This window comes from Cupressus sempervirens, chromosome 3 (genome assembly GCF_028749045.1).
Source record: "Cupressus sempervirens isolate cs-2001-9-10 chromosome 3, ASM2874904v1, whole genome shotgun sequence".
Classification (NCBI taxonomy): Eukaryota; Viridiplantae; Streptophyta; class Pinopsida; order Cupressales; family Cupressaceae; genus Cupressus; species Cupressus sempervirens.
Window position 1 is genome coordinate 338,642,850 of NC_143120.1, and position 15,470 is coordinate 338,658,319.

Consider the following 15,470-nt stretch of genomic DNA (forward strand, 5'->3'; position numbering starts at 1 on the left):
CTTCTTTAGACCCAGCTCCATAAGAAGAAGCCCCTAGTGTCAATTCTCTACATACCCACACCACATATAGGAATCAGAAACCTACCACTACGTAATTGTGCATTCAATAGTTGTGTAAATTACCTATCCACAAACTACATCTCCCGTCAATTTTTATTAGGGAACACTTAATGATAACATCCCATATAATAAGTAGCTTCCCAATGTACCTTCGTTGTCCATTGCATATCCACGAACACATTCTCCACCAACTTGTTTATTCTTGGTGCAGTGATTGCTCGTCAGGCCACATCCCACTCCTGCTACATTTGATCAATTTCCATTTGCCAATGTTCCACATCTACTTTTGCCTCACCCAACCACTATTGCAAATCTCTCACCTTCAACTCACTCAATGTTAACCATTCCTCCTACTTCAATGGTAGAGAGTTTGACTTCATAATTGCCTCCCTAAATGACTCAGACTGTGACTACAGTAACACCAGCTCATTTTGTGTGCTCTCCAAACCCACTTGTGCCATCTTCAGGGATTCCTACAACCTTTAAGCTTGTGATTGCTACTCACATCCCCACATCATTCCCCTCTGCGCATAATTTCTCCACCCACAATTTCACTTCTAATGATTTCACACATGCTTGCTCCATATTCAACACCACTTGTAGTCATCTTGCCTCCATTTGTGCTCCATCTTCCTGTGTCTTCTCCATCAATCCCAACAAAAATGTGACTTCCTATTCTACATTTTCTATAAGACTCTCTCGATGGCCAATATTCTCTGTAATTCTTCTAAATCACTTGATGATTGATCCCCATCCCTTACCTCTAGTCTTGGCTATCTACATCCACACCACTTGCTTCTCCTTCCACCAACTATTGACCTAGAATTCCAAGACTAATCAATTGATGTGCCCCACTCATCACCTCACCCACACCAACATCTTCCACCTCCCTTAGATCTTTTCCCATGGACTTTTAAGGATATTTTATCTCCCTTGCCTCCTCTATTGCTCCTGACATACTCTTCTTCATCCTAGGAGGACTACTCTCTGCCTACATCATTGGCTCATCATCTAATACCACTTGTAATTCATGTTGTGTGGTAGTCCCTAAAAACATCATTAATGTTGAAAAGGGTGTTTCTTCTACCCTAACCCTTGCATCTTCAGGTTGTGTTGACCCCCATCCCACATGACTTGATTCATCTTGCTCTTGAACTAACGCTTGAAGTTCAAACTAATACACTAGTTCCCTAGAGGTTTTTTGACTATGCTTTTCTCTTCACCCTTGCCTAATCCACCTTCCATCACTAGCATCACCCTCCTACTACAATTGATCTAGTGAGCCCAACATACTTTCACTTACAGACTTCCTCAAACTTCTCAATAAACTCGATGACCACATTATACTCTTCACCTTTCTTCGTTCCATCTCCATGCTATTTGCCTATTTATGGTTGTCACTCACCCAAACTCATTCTTTACTGGCCTAATCACACATCCACTCTCTACATCCCATTGCATCAGTCCTAGGTACACTTGACAATCAACTCCGACACTCAAACATCCTAATTCATGTTGACACATATTGCTAGATAGAATTTGCTGCTAAATCACCACTGACACATCTCACTCTTTCTTATCAGACTTGTACAACAATTGCTTCCATGAAGAATTGAGCAAATTTGACACTATAGCACACAATTGTTAGCACTCCTAGTCTACAAATAATGGTTTTTTCTCGTGTTATGCACTTCTAGTACCTCAATGATGTACTTGACTAGAGGTACCAGGATGAAGTCATGATATTTTATTTGCCTTTGGTTTTTCATTGTTCAACTCCAATGATCCTTTTATTTCATGCATTTTTGGTGTCCACTTGTAAGTGCCTCCTCTCTTTTGGAAGGCCATGTATACCTCAACCAATTTTGTATGATATCTTAGGTGAGGTCTTTTATCTAACATGTTTTTTGCATGCCTAGTTTTATTTACTAAAACTATAACTTTTTTCTTTCAGTAGTTTTCATATTTGTCATGTACATTGTCCATGTTTGATGGTACTTCTCAGAGTGGCATAGTATTCATATCACCATAGCTGAGCTAGTGGTGGTTGTACTAGGTCAATTTTTATTAAATGCTCTATGATGATAGTTAATTTGCATCTCTTTACAAGAAAAATGTTAGATAGTTGCATTCATTTAGTTTGCATTTTCATCTTGGGTCCCTTGAAAACACATGGTTGGCACATAAATTAGGATAACACATGCACAAGTCTCATCAATAGTGATCAACAAAATGGCTAAACAAAATGAGTAAGGTTATCCAACAACAAGTCACAAACCAACAGACTCATGAACGGTTAACATTCTACTATCGTGGACTCAGTCTCATCACAACACTACCACCTTGCATCACACTTCATCCTCACATATCACTTAGTCCACCTTTTGCATTATGTGGCTTTCAAATCTAAAACAATTATGATCACTAATTCATTATGCCATTCATCACATTTTATGCATCCACTTCTTCATCTATTCTTACGGGGGTCTCAAGCTTCATTTTGTGGATTTTGAATCTCAAAGGTTGAGTCCCATCCCATGTCTTTTCATCTCTAGTACATTCATTTCCTTCCATTTTTCAATTTCATTCACCTCATTTCCACATCTCCTTTACAAATTTCATTACATTCTCATTTCATTTATTTCTTTCCATCTTATCATATCTCATTCCATATACATTTTATCACATTTCCATTTCATTTCATTCAGTTACATTTCCATTCATTTAAAATTTTCATTTTGTTTACACATTCATGTCATTACATTCCATTTTATCACAATTCATTCCATTCCCTTTCATCACATTGTCATTTCATGTCATATTTCATTCCACTACATTTTATCACATTTCCATTTCATTTCACTCCATTACATTTCCGTTCATTTACAAATTTCATTTCATTTCATTATAATATATTTTATCACATTTCCATTTCATTTCATTTTCATTCCATTCCATTACTTTTCCATTCATTTACAAATTTATTTTTTTTTACATATTCATGTCATTACATTCCATTTTATCATTGTTCATTCCATTACCTTTCATCACATTTTCATTATGTTGTCATTTCATGTCATATTTCATTCCACTACATTTTATCACATTTTCATTTCACCCCATTACATTTATGTTCACTTATAAATTTCATTACATTACACCTTATTACATTATTGTTTCATTTAGATTTCTATTACATTTTTGTTCATTTGTAATTTTCCTTTCATTTACACACTCATTTCATTACACTATATTTTATCACATTTCCATTTCATTTCATTTCTTTCCATTATATTTCTGTTCATTTACAAATCTCATTTCATCACATTTAATTACATCAAATCTCATTTCAATTTTCATTTCCTTACATTTCATATCATTACATCACATTGCATTACACCAAATTTCATTTCATTACATTTCATATTATTACATCACTTTACATTACATCAAATTTCATTTCACCACATTTCATTTCATTTCATTTACACCTATTTCATTACATCCATACTATCACATTACATTTTTATTCATAACATTTTATTTCACTCATACATGCCATTTAATTCCTTCATTCACTATCCACATATCATGCTACATTAATCATTCACACATATATCAATATTACTACTCTCGTATCCATCAAATCATACCAGCACATGCATAAATGAGTCCATGATATAACAAATGCACATGTCTGAACATCAAAATTCTCAAATATCTCATAAATCAAAAGATCAAACAAAATATCAAAAGGATAGCATCAACATAAATATAAGATGGACTGCATCCACAAAATCATCCAAATGATTGCCTGACATGAACATCGCAAGATCACAAAGTCTATCCACATGAATATCAAAAGGTCACCAAGTACATCAGCATGAATATCAAATGGTCCTCATCAATAATAAAATATATGATAAGTATTGCAATGAAAAATGATATGCAATCATCCATGTGTCTCATCTACTACATCATCTGCATGTGGCCAATTTGAAGGTCCCTACTTACTAGGGGCACTCCTATCCTCTCGTGGAGCCTACTTGGTCGCATCTGTCATTGTTGTGATATGTATGGCTTTGGCTATCTGACTGGTCATAGCCCATCTATCCTCAGTGGTGATGGTGGCCTTGGTGCCATTGACGCTATAAAAACCTGTAGCATACTCATCAACTCACCCATATGACCCTCCATGGCACTCATCCAAGCCTCTTAATTAGTGGATCCTCCTAGCCTCTTTGGTGGTGGTTGTATATCAATGGCACCTACTACTGCTCCTATGACTGTAACTCCTATGGAACTTTAATAGGAACCTGTACCCACAGCCTTTGTCACTGAATAAACTATACATCATCAGGTAACCTAGCCCTCACATGCTCTGTCCTGCCCTACCAACACCACTATCCCATTGACCAAATTTTGCACCACTACCCATCCCTCCTCTCACCCTTGCACCTTTATGACTTGAATCCCTCCAAACCTCCCTACACCCACATCTCCTAGCCTCTACACTGGACCTTGTGCAACAACCCTCTGCGGTAGTACTACTACTGCTCAACCTTGACCTCAGTATCTCCCCTGTGCTCTAACCACATTTCTAGCTCTTCCTCTGGCCCACTACCTCCCTCTACCTCTACCTCAGCCACCATCTTCATCCCCATTCTCTCCTCCACTCAAATTCTCATCAATTCTAAGTATAGGCTATATTGGATCACTAGTACATTTGACCCTATTTTTAGACCAAAATTTTTGACAATCTATTAAAATGGGGCAAATTCGTCAAAATGCGAAAGAAAAAATGTCCTTTTTAAAAATCCATGCCCATGTTGGTTGAAATTTCTACCAACATGGGCTTGTTATATTAAAATAAAAAAAGTTTTATTTTGCACGTGCCCTAATTCATTGAAACAATTAAAATCCACTTCATCTACTAATTCAGGTCGGCACCTCATTTGAAGAAGCTTCAGACCCTCAACAATGTCGATAGGTTTCTTCATCTGTTGAAGCAGCACGGCTGCATTGAAGTCAAAATTGCCCGTATAATGAGGTATCAACCCCAACTTATGGTATTTGCAGATAAAGTATTGGAACCTAAGATCAAACTATTGGAAGATTTTAGTTTCGTGGATCAAAATCTGGCCAAACTTTCAAGCATATACCCAAGCATATTAACACATAGCCTCAAGACCCAACTTCCCAAGATGAAATTTTTGAAGAACATATTTCAGTCTGAGGATGTGCTCGTCAAAGCCCTGTTAAGAGATCCATGACTTCTTGGTTATAACTTGGAGAAGACCCTGAGGTCCTCCATCACTTTTTGGGAAGGATGCAGATTTTGTGGGCCGAAGCTCATAAGCTTCTTAAAAATAAATCTGTGTGTTCTCAAAAAAAACATCTCTGAGGCTTACACGCATTGATCTTATTCACAAGATTTTTGCTTACTAGATAGGGAAAATGTTCAAATATATAGTAAATTTAGTGACTATTAGCAGCATGGAAATGTTAGAGGCAAAGATAGAGAATTTCAAACTCTACAGGCTATCGACTCAAGAAACATGCTAACTACTCAGAGCTGCCCCTCAGGTCATTTCATTGTCAAAGGAACATGTTAGTGAAAATATGAACTTACTAGTTAATAAGATGGAGCTCCCTATAGATTATGTAGTGCAGCATGCTAGCTTGTTGAAAATCAATTTAGAAAAGACTATGAGGCCTAGGTGTCTGGTTTTGCAGAAAATTAGAACCATGGGTTGCCTTGACCTTCTTCTTTTGACATCATTGTTGATGCCATAGGTACAGTTTATTAGAAGGATTATAAAAGGGCATCCTAAATCTGAAACACTGATGAAAATTTATGAAAATGCCATCTCCAATGCCCCCAACTCCAATTGCATAAAAATATCAAGAACTTACTTTTCCAAGTTAAAGTGATAGTCAAAACTCAAAAGTCACAAGAAGCTTATAATTTAGGCTATGTCAGAAGATAGGCGAGCCTTCCTCATCAGGGTATTGACTGTGAGGTACACAGGAGCTATGTAAGTATACCCTATGCCATGCTTTCTTTGTCTAGTTTCTCTTCAAGCAAGGTAGGCATTGTTTTATTAAAATTCTAAAATAAGCTAATTTTTATTAGAATAGAAATTTGGAGTGATGTAATTGAAGTATTCAATGGTTGTTAGCTTTGTCACATATAACAGAAATTGCATCAATTATTTTCCAAATAGGAAATATGCTCTGACATGAAGGGAATAGCCAACTATGCATAATGTTTAGCTAACAAATTTTTCAAACCTCGAATGTTTGCACACTTTGTAGTTTTTTTAATATTTAATACTATTTAGAACACAAGTCAGCTTGTGTAAGATATGTGAATTCAGTAAACCAAAACAATAGGTTTTTAAATTTACTGTGGAAGTTCATGAGAAACTAAACATCATCAGAAAATATCCAGTTGTAAGTTATTGAATAAATGGTTCTAAGCATAGTTTTAAAACTTTATGTGGAGATGAAGTGGATTTTAAATGTCTGTGTTGGTGTGTATGGAAGACAAGCTGCTGATGATATTCAACATTCTCAATTGTTGAAGTCACCACCATAGATATTGCAGGCACATTATTAAATAACACATTGATATGTTAGGATTGTGATTTTGCCCATCTATTTACTTCTGAAGTTTATGATTTTTGGACCATTCCTTAATCTTGTGCCCAAACACTATGTACTCTCAAGCATTGCCTTCATAGTTGACTATTCTAATGATGTACTCTATAAAGTGGCTACTTTTATGTGTTCTACCAAAGATTTGGTGCCTCTTGTAGCTGCTTTATCTAGAAATTTTAATTAAGTGTGTGAGAATTGGGGATAGAATTTTAAAAAAAATCATGGTCAAATTAGTGAACAACAAATGGATTTGATGGGGGTTGCATTTTCTGGTAGAATGTAGAGGACTTTAGAAACTTTAGCTAAGACTAATGTCTCTCCATTGGCCCAGAGTCACCTCCTATTACCTAATTTATCATTGCCCTTTAAATCTTGAATTCATTGCACAACTAAAATGCATCCCCTTTGAAGAATCACTAGTACATTTGACCCCATTTTTAGACCAAAAATTTTGACCATCTATTAAAATGGGGTCAAATTGGTTGGAATAGGCAAGGAAAAATGTCTTTTTTTTAAAATTCATGCCCATGTTGGTCAAAATTTTGACCAACATAGGCTTGTTATGTTAAAATCAAAAAAGTTTTATTTCACGTGGGTTGCGAGTGGAACTATAGCTGGTCCATTTGGAGGACGGGCTCTGGGTTGCAGAGGGTGAGAAGTCCTTCGGTTGGAGTGGCTGAAGGAGGGTAACATTCATTTCCCAGCCATATGCTATAGAGAAACATGGACATGGATGGGTTGGGAAGAAAATTAGGCCTTGCAAAAGACAACAAGGTTATCGGGAAAGCCGAGGAGCTGAGACGTAATGTGCATTTTAATTCTTCCACTTTTGGTGTGGTATGTTTATCTAAGAAATACGTCAAATTTAGTGCAATATTTATCATCTGGAATGTAATTTATTGGGAATATTCATCATTGAGTCCTTTTTTAACCCCTTTTCATCCACAGGGCGAGGTTTGCAAATCGGTTCTCTACTTTGAACTTGCTGCGACAAAGTAATTTTTCCTGAACCGTATTCAAATGGGTTCATCTAATTTTACATTGAAAAGGATCGGGTCATTTCTCAAATTTATAGAATAATCTTTACAACAAAGATCATGCCAAATGCTGACAATGAGATAATATAACACTGGGTCGAATCTTATTAATGTCATCTATCCTTGCCATTACACTGCATTCCTCAGCACTGGATCTATGTTGCCCAAGAAGAAATAATTTAACAAGAGGAGAAATTATTCCTTGAACATTAGATGATTCCCATTGCTTACCCTTCATGGATTTCCAGTTCTCATTCTTTATGATTTTATTAGAAAAATTGTAACAATGACATTTATTTTGCAATGATTGAATGCATTTTTTTTACAGATTACAAGTTCCCTTTGACAGATAGAAGGCCATTAGGCTAAGTGGCATGTCTAAGAAGGCATATACCAGATCCTTGAATGCAATGCAAAATGCACTTGGAGTTAGGTAGGTTAATTATCTAAATCAAATCAGTTGCAATTATTTGTTTGTTTGCTCTTTTGACATTAATGGATTATATTCAAGAATGATGACGAGTCTACACTTTTAATTTGCCTTGCAGGCCAAAGCTAGACATTTGAGAACTTCGAATCCAATTTGGATGTCTTAGATTGATTGGGTCTACCCAAAGAGTCTTGTCTTTGTAAGTTCCATTTTCCTTGACTCAATTTTCAGCTCTCAAATGGTCTGTTTACTTAAACTTTGAACCTTTTGCAACTTACTAGTCAAATATTTATATAGTGCTCTATGGAACTTGAGAAACCAGGTTTCCTTAGTTCAGATTTCAAGACCCAAATGGTTTGTTTTCTTTGATTTCCAATCTTTTGAAATTTATGGCTCAAAGGCTTATAGTATGCTCTATGCTTGGGGAAATTATTAGGGTGGGTATAATAATTTCATCGGAGTAAGGCCTAAGGGCATACCAAATGAAATCCTATGCTCTTATACTTTGACCTTGAGCTCTCTAATAAGTGTGGGGTTAGTATATGATCCCCGATTCTTGTCAGCCCAAAATCATGATCGAATATGCAATTCTAATATTAACCTTATACAGATACAAAGAAACATTTATAGCTGCTCTACCAGAGTTTCGAAGATCAAGTGCTAATTTTGGTCATCCAATGTTCACTGCAGTAGCTTTTTACCTATGTGCAAGTAGAAATAAGGTTTGTTTGTACTTGCATATTTCAAGATTGTTATTAGGCCAATAATAATCCTTTGATTCTATAGTCAATATGAATGAAGGATATAACCTAGGAGCAGTTTTTTCCTCTTTTTTCTTTTTCTTTTGGGTGAAAAACTTAAACAAAATTCAAACCCTTACTCTTGTGTTTCTTTTTATCATCACACATATGACAATGCTATAGTAATGGCCTCAAGTTAGTCTTCTCTAAACTTTGGTTTCTTGTTTATCCATATACCCACCCTAAGTTCTGGAACTTGCTGTGCAAAAACCTAACAAATTTATCTAGATGCAGTTAAAAGTTGATAGGATGAAACTGATTGAGATGTGTGGTACATTGAACTTTAAGTTTTCAAATCTAAGTGTTCTTATTGGGTGCATAGAAATCTAGAAGGTTTTGTAATATTATTCACATTGTCAATTTGCAGATGCTAACTAAATCAAACAAGGAAACCCTCTCGATGATTTATGTTTGTTCTTAACTACATATATATTTGTAATTGTTTGGGCTAGGTTGCAACATCTATACATGGTCTCTATTTTGATGTTGTGGGAATTGCCAAAGAAAAGAAGGATCCAAAATCTATGAAAAACAATAGAGGTGTGTTTTCTTTAGAGACTATTTTTTTTATGTGATGACATTGATTTTTTAACCTTTGCATATTTTTTATATGGCAAGTTCTTTTCATTAATTATGGTCAAGTTTAGACTAGGCTCATTCTTGTTACTTAATAGATACATTCTTATATTTTTGTGCTTGCTTGGTGCTGAAAAGTTTGAAAGATTATTTCGGGCTTGTTTACATTGTAGTGATTGTGGCCTTTACAAATTTCTCCTATATAAAATTCATATGGGCTGGCATATCTCAGATCCTTATTGTTGAAGATTTCAAAGTGCATTGTACTCTTATGTCTTAAATTGGTTTGACAGACCAGCTGCATAATCATTTTTCTATTCTTTAGATGGTTGAATTTATTTTCACACCAATTCTAACTGTTTCTTAGGTTCACATTGATTTAGTATGGAAAATTAGAACAAAAGCTTGGTCTAAATTCTGGTTGTTATGATTGTTGTAGGCAACTAAGTGTATTGGGTGTGTATGGACAGAACTTTTGGATGTATTGCCAAGCAAGAGAATATGTGAAGACGAGGCAAAATCTAACAATAGTGGTGAATTAATTGATGATGAATATGAACTTGAGGTAACTCGGTCAATATATTATACCTAAAATTTTACGAAGTTATTTTTATATATTTGATGTTATTCCAATGTGGATAGACATGCAATACATTTCTCATACAATAATTAATAACTAAGGATGTAAAATCAACTTAGCTGCATTGTTTTATGTGAAAGAATGTGTAACTTAGTTAAGCATTGGTACTTGAGTGTTTCTTTTATTGATGATTGGAAGCACAAGCTTATATTTCTGCATAGTTGAAGGATGTTGTAGTTAAACATAATAATATTTTATTTTAACTATAGTAACATTCCATTTGCATGGTAGTGAAACAGTGTAGGAAAAGCGTAAGTGGAATTCAAATATTCACATCCAATTAAAATAAAAGGCAAAAACTTGGGGGTTAACTAAACAAAACACTAGCTCTTATAAAAAAGCTACATTATGTTTTGAGAGCTTGAGAGAGTTGATCTTACTGCAGTGTTTGTATCCCTTGCCTAGTTTCCTAGTTTAAATTACAATCTAGATTACTATGAGATTTTCATATGTTGCCTTTATTGTGAAAACCTTGCTCTTGGATGGTTTAGCCTTTTTGAAGATGATACCAAAATAGTCTAGTTCAATAGTTGATGCTGAAACAGTTAAACTTAGAGCTCTATACAATGACATTGCTGCAAAAATCCAAGGAAGTTTGTTTCAAATGTCCTTTGTAAGCTAAAAGTTCTAAGCCTCCCTTGGATGTTAACCTTACTCTTGATTTTGATTATTTGAATACAAGAAAAAGAGATAGCTGAATTGTCAAGAATAGGATTGGTTGGATTGGCTGTGATGGGGTAGAATCTAGCTCTCAACATTGCAAAAAAAGGCTTCCCCATCTCAGTCTACAATCGAAGCCCAAAAAAGGTAGATAAGATGGTAGATAGAGCCAAGCTGGAAGGCAATCTTCCAGTAAAAGGCTTCCATGATGCCAAGGAATTTGTGCTCTCAATCCAGAAGCCTAGAGTCATAATCCTTCTAATCAAAGTAGAGCCCCCCGTGGACAAATCAATTGAGACTCTAGCTGCCCACATGGAAGAAGGGGACTATATTGTGATGGTGGGAATGAATGGTATGAAAACATGGAGAGAAGGCAGGAGGAGGCAAAGAAGAGGGGGCGTATGTATTTGAGCATGGGGGTTTCAGGGGGTGAAGAGGGTGCCAGGAATGGCCCTTCTCTTATGCCTGGAGGGTCATATGAAGCTTACAAGTATATTGAGGATAAAATTGTTAAGATCGTTGCACAGGTGGATAGTGGCCCTTTTGTTACCTATATTGGAAAGGGTGGATCCGGCAATTTCATCAAGATGGTGCACAATGGGATCGAGTATGGTGACATGTAGCTTATTGCAGAGGCTTATGATGTGTTGAAGTCTGTAGGTAAAGAAATTCAAGATTTAATTATTTCTCACTTTGTATGAGTGCTTTTTTGGTGGGTGATATGATATGTTGAATTCTATAGGTAAAGAAAATTAAGAGTCAATTTGGTTTCAATTTCACAATCCTCTCATTTGTGGTCATTATTTCTGACAATTTGGAGTTGTAACTTTCCAACCCATCATCTTGGGTAGAAGATGATTAGGATCATCCTTCATATTTAGATGAATTTGTAAAATGTAAATCCCAATTATCAAGGAAATATTGTCTAAACTTTCATCGAATTGAACTGATGCACGCAATTCCTCACAAACTATAAAAAATAGTTACAAAAGCACCCAAGAATCTGAGTAGATCTAGATCAAACTCTCATATAGTTGAATTCAATATTTTGCCTTAACATTCACCACTTTCTTCCCTTATTATAAAATCCAAAAAGGCATCCTTTGTGTGGTTGCATATTTTTTGCATACAAGACAAGTGGAACCTCCTTTATGATAGTAGCTATACAATCTCCATAAAATAAAAACTGTATTGCAATCTTATCAAAATAAAAACATTATTCCAATCTCAATTATCTAGAAGTAGTTTTTACAACTTGAACCCAATTTCTAACTAAATCCATCTTTAGAAACACCATATTATGATCTTTAAAACTCTACATTGGATAATTGATGCCAACCTTAATTGTGACCAAAAGGAGATCGATGCTTCTATATCGAATCTGCAAAATCTTGAAGTATTGAACTACTTGGTTTAAGATAAAATTATTTTTTGTTTAACATGTGCCAACTTGACTGCTTACTATTTCTTGAATCCATGCTAAGAGAGCCAAACTTAGACTCTTGAATATTCTAGTATTTTTTTACTTTCTTTGTTTTGAAATTTTTTGGACATTTGGGTGGTCCAACTTGAAGGTGGATTAGCTACCTTGCTACATGATTGTATAATGCTTTTGTCCTCTTTCTATTCATACATATCAACAATTTTAAGATGTAGAAGATCTTTTGGCAAATCCAGAGGAAATAAGTATCACTGATCGATTTTCGTGGAATCTTGTATTGACAAGCATTCTTCATTGTAATTTGTTACGTTGGCCTTTTTCAAATCAATCCTTTTGCACATACACTATAGTAGATCACCAACTATGTTCTACCTTTTTTAGCATCCTCCTATGAGCCTTCTCTTCACAAGTTTCAGTATATGGTCACTTCTAAATATCCTTTTTCATGGTTTCAAAGAAATTCTTCATCCCTTAAAAAATAGTTCTACTGCGTGAACTCTTTACAAGAGTGGGTATACACCATTTTCAAAGGGACATACTTAGTGAAGCAATTAACTAAATTGTTAAAGAAAATTATGCATACAACCATTGCCATAGTCTTCATTTGTATCTGAGGAAACAGTGCAACAACTTTCCTAGCATTCAATGAATCAATTTTCGTTGCTCTTAAGCTTGAGAATAACATCCACAACTACACTATGGTCATGCTCATGGTTTCTTCCATAGATTATACCAAGCATGACTCAGAATTTCATTTCTCATTATAAGATGCATCTTTGTGGTATTCACAAGCTACAGTGTGAGCAATCTTGGGAAAATTTATCCACGGCAATGACTAAAATATACCATCAAAACCTCTGTATATGACTCAATATAAAATCCATGCTAATACATTGCTTATGTTTTTTAATTTTACAAGATACTAAGTATCAATATTTTGCCTATTTTTAGTTGCCTAAGCTTGGCAAGTTTTCAAATGTAACATCTATTCACTTAGATCACAATATCTCAAGTCTTAGAAGACAAATATTTACACTCTTCTAGTTGTTGCAAGATTTTATTTCTCCCATATTATTTTGATAGCTAACTAGCATGTGCTTCACGTAATATGGTCTTCCTCGTGGTAGCTTGAGGACAACACAATTTCTTTTCTCTGGAATAAAATTGATCATGCATGACAAAGTCCAAATGGGAACTCATAATGCCTATATTTGATTCTTTACAAGGATTATTAGTGGCTCGAAGGGCTGGATTTTAGTGTAATACATCCTTGAGATGCTTCAAACTTGCCACCTCATTAGTCATAGTTGTACATGAAATCCTTTGAGAACCAGAGCACTGGTAACCACATTTATCTTCCCTACCTTGTACTTGATTATAAATGTGAAAGTCCACAAATAACTAGACCATTTAATATGGGGAGCATGTAGTTGTTCTTGAGTTTGCAAGCATTGTAAAGCTTGATTATCCATATTTAATGTGAATATAAATGTATATTGATGCCTGAAAGCTGGATTTGTTGGTCTCGCCTACAAATGATTGATATAGCTTATGTTCATTAGGTTCTTTGTTAGGAGGACATCACTTGGAAATGTTCAATATTTGGATCTATATTATGTGGTCCTCTCATGGGATTTAAGTTGAAATGTATTTTTTAGAACTTAACAAAAGCTTTAGCTTAATCACTTTATAATAGTCAATCATAGATGTTCTTAGTTATGGCCCTTATTATGTCCACAAATTTTTTATTACTTGGACAAAGGATTTTCTAGTCTCTGATCTGTAAGCATGAAATGCCAATTTTGACTTGAATTTTTAAACCAGCCACTAGTATATAGGCCATTCCTATCTACAATGCCAGCTCTTTTGGTTATGTGGTGTAGGTCGAAGTGGATAAATTTTAATTAACTTGTTCTTATAGCCAAGTTTGCATGGAGCTTTATATTTCATAGGATCTCAAAGACTTCAGTAATATGTAAATTGATGGTAGATACCATATTAGAGGGCTTTGGATATCCATATTATGTGGCAATGAACTCAAAGCTTAATTGTATATTTGCTCAACTTAAAGTAGTCTCCTTCCACAAGGTTTCACAACTCTCAATGCAAGTTGTTGATCCTTATGTTGCTAAAGGGCTCAAGTCAAAGCCAAACATAATTGGTTGAAGATGGTGGTATAACCTCTGATGAAGTTTTTGAAGCCATGCAAACTTGATGTTTTGTGCAACATCAAGGTAATTTAGGAGTCAAATTTTGACCATATAGAACTTCTTAGTGTTATGTGTGCTTTTGTGCAACAACTTGAAAAAAATGTTTTCAAAATTTAGGGAACCCTCTTAGGATTAGATGTTTAAATGTAAACTAGTATAAGTAATGCATGTCTTAAATTATCTAAATTGCCAATTCTTAGGTTCCAACATCTCCATGTATTTTTGTTCATCTTATTTCACTCATTATTAAATAGAAAAAACATGAATTTTTTAGCATTTGTACATGAAAGATTTTGTCATTTGTTGAAAGTCCAATAGTTTGATGGTCCAATGTGCTAGATAAACAAAATATTGTGAATTTCTATTTTACGATTCATTGGTTTGTAAATGATAAATTCATAGATTAGCAAAGATTTCTTTGGGGCAAGTGTAAATATAGCCTCAAAATGTTTTCACCAATTTTAGTCAACCAGCACGATTTTACATGCGCCCAGTGATTGTAAGTGAAGTCTTTTGAACATTACAATATGAAAATTTTATTGCATATATAAATAAAATATTGAGGCTATAATATATGTTTGACAAAATGCTTGTTAGCTGGACAGATAGTGGCCCTAGAACCCTTCTGTAAATAGAAGGAACCTCTATGGATTGTTTTTGAAGTGTCAGGAATGATTAATCTTTTGTCTTATTTGAGAGTTTCCTCATAAAAGACTATTGATGGACATGGGCATTAAATAAAGCTGGTGGGCAAGGGCTTACAATTAAAAGAGTGTGAACATATCATTATAAACAATTTAGAATTTGAAGGTGGTCAAAGGCCTGATGTTGATGGAATTCAAATAAAGCCAAATTCATGGCATATATGGATAGATCGTTGTAGCCTTAGTGATTATGATGATGGACTTATTGATATCACATGCCAAAGTATTGATATAACTATCTCAAGGTAA

The 15,470-nt window shown here is 34.9% G+C and overlaps 1 pseudogene; it reads left to right on the plus strand.

The window, feature by feature from the left end:
• Positions 1–7,446: 7,446 nt before the first annotated feature.
• LOC149566370 (origin of replication complex subunit 6-like) lies at positions 7,447–11,489 on the plus strand (annotated as a pseudogene).
• The last annotated feature ends 3,981 nt before the right edge of the window (positions 11,490–15,470 follow it).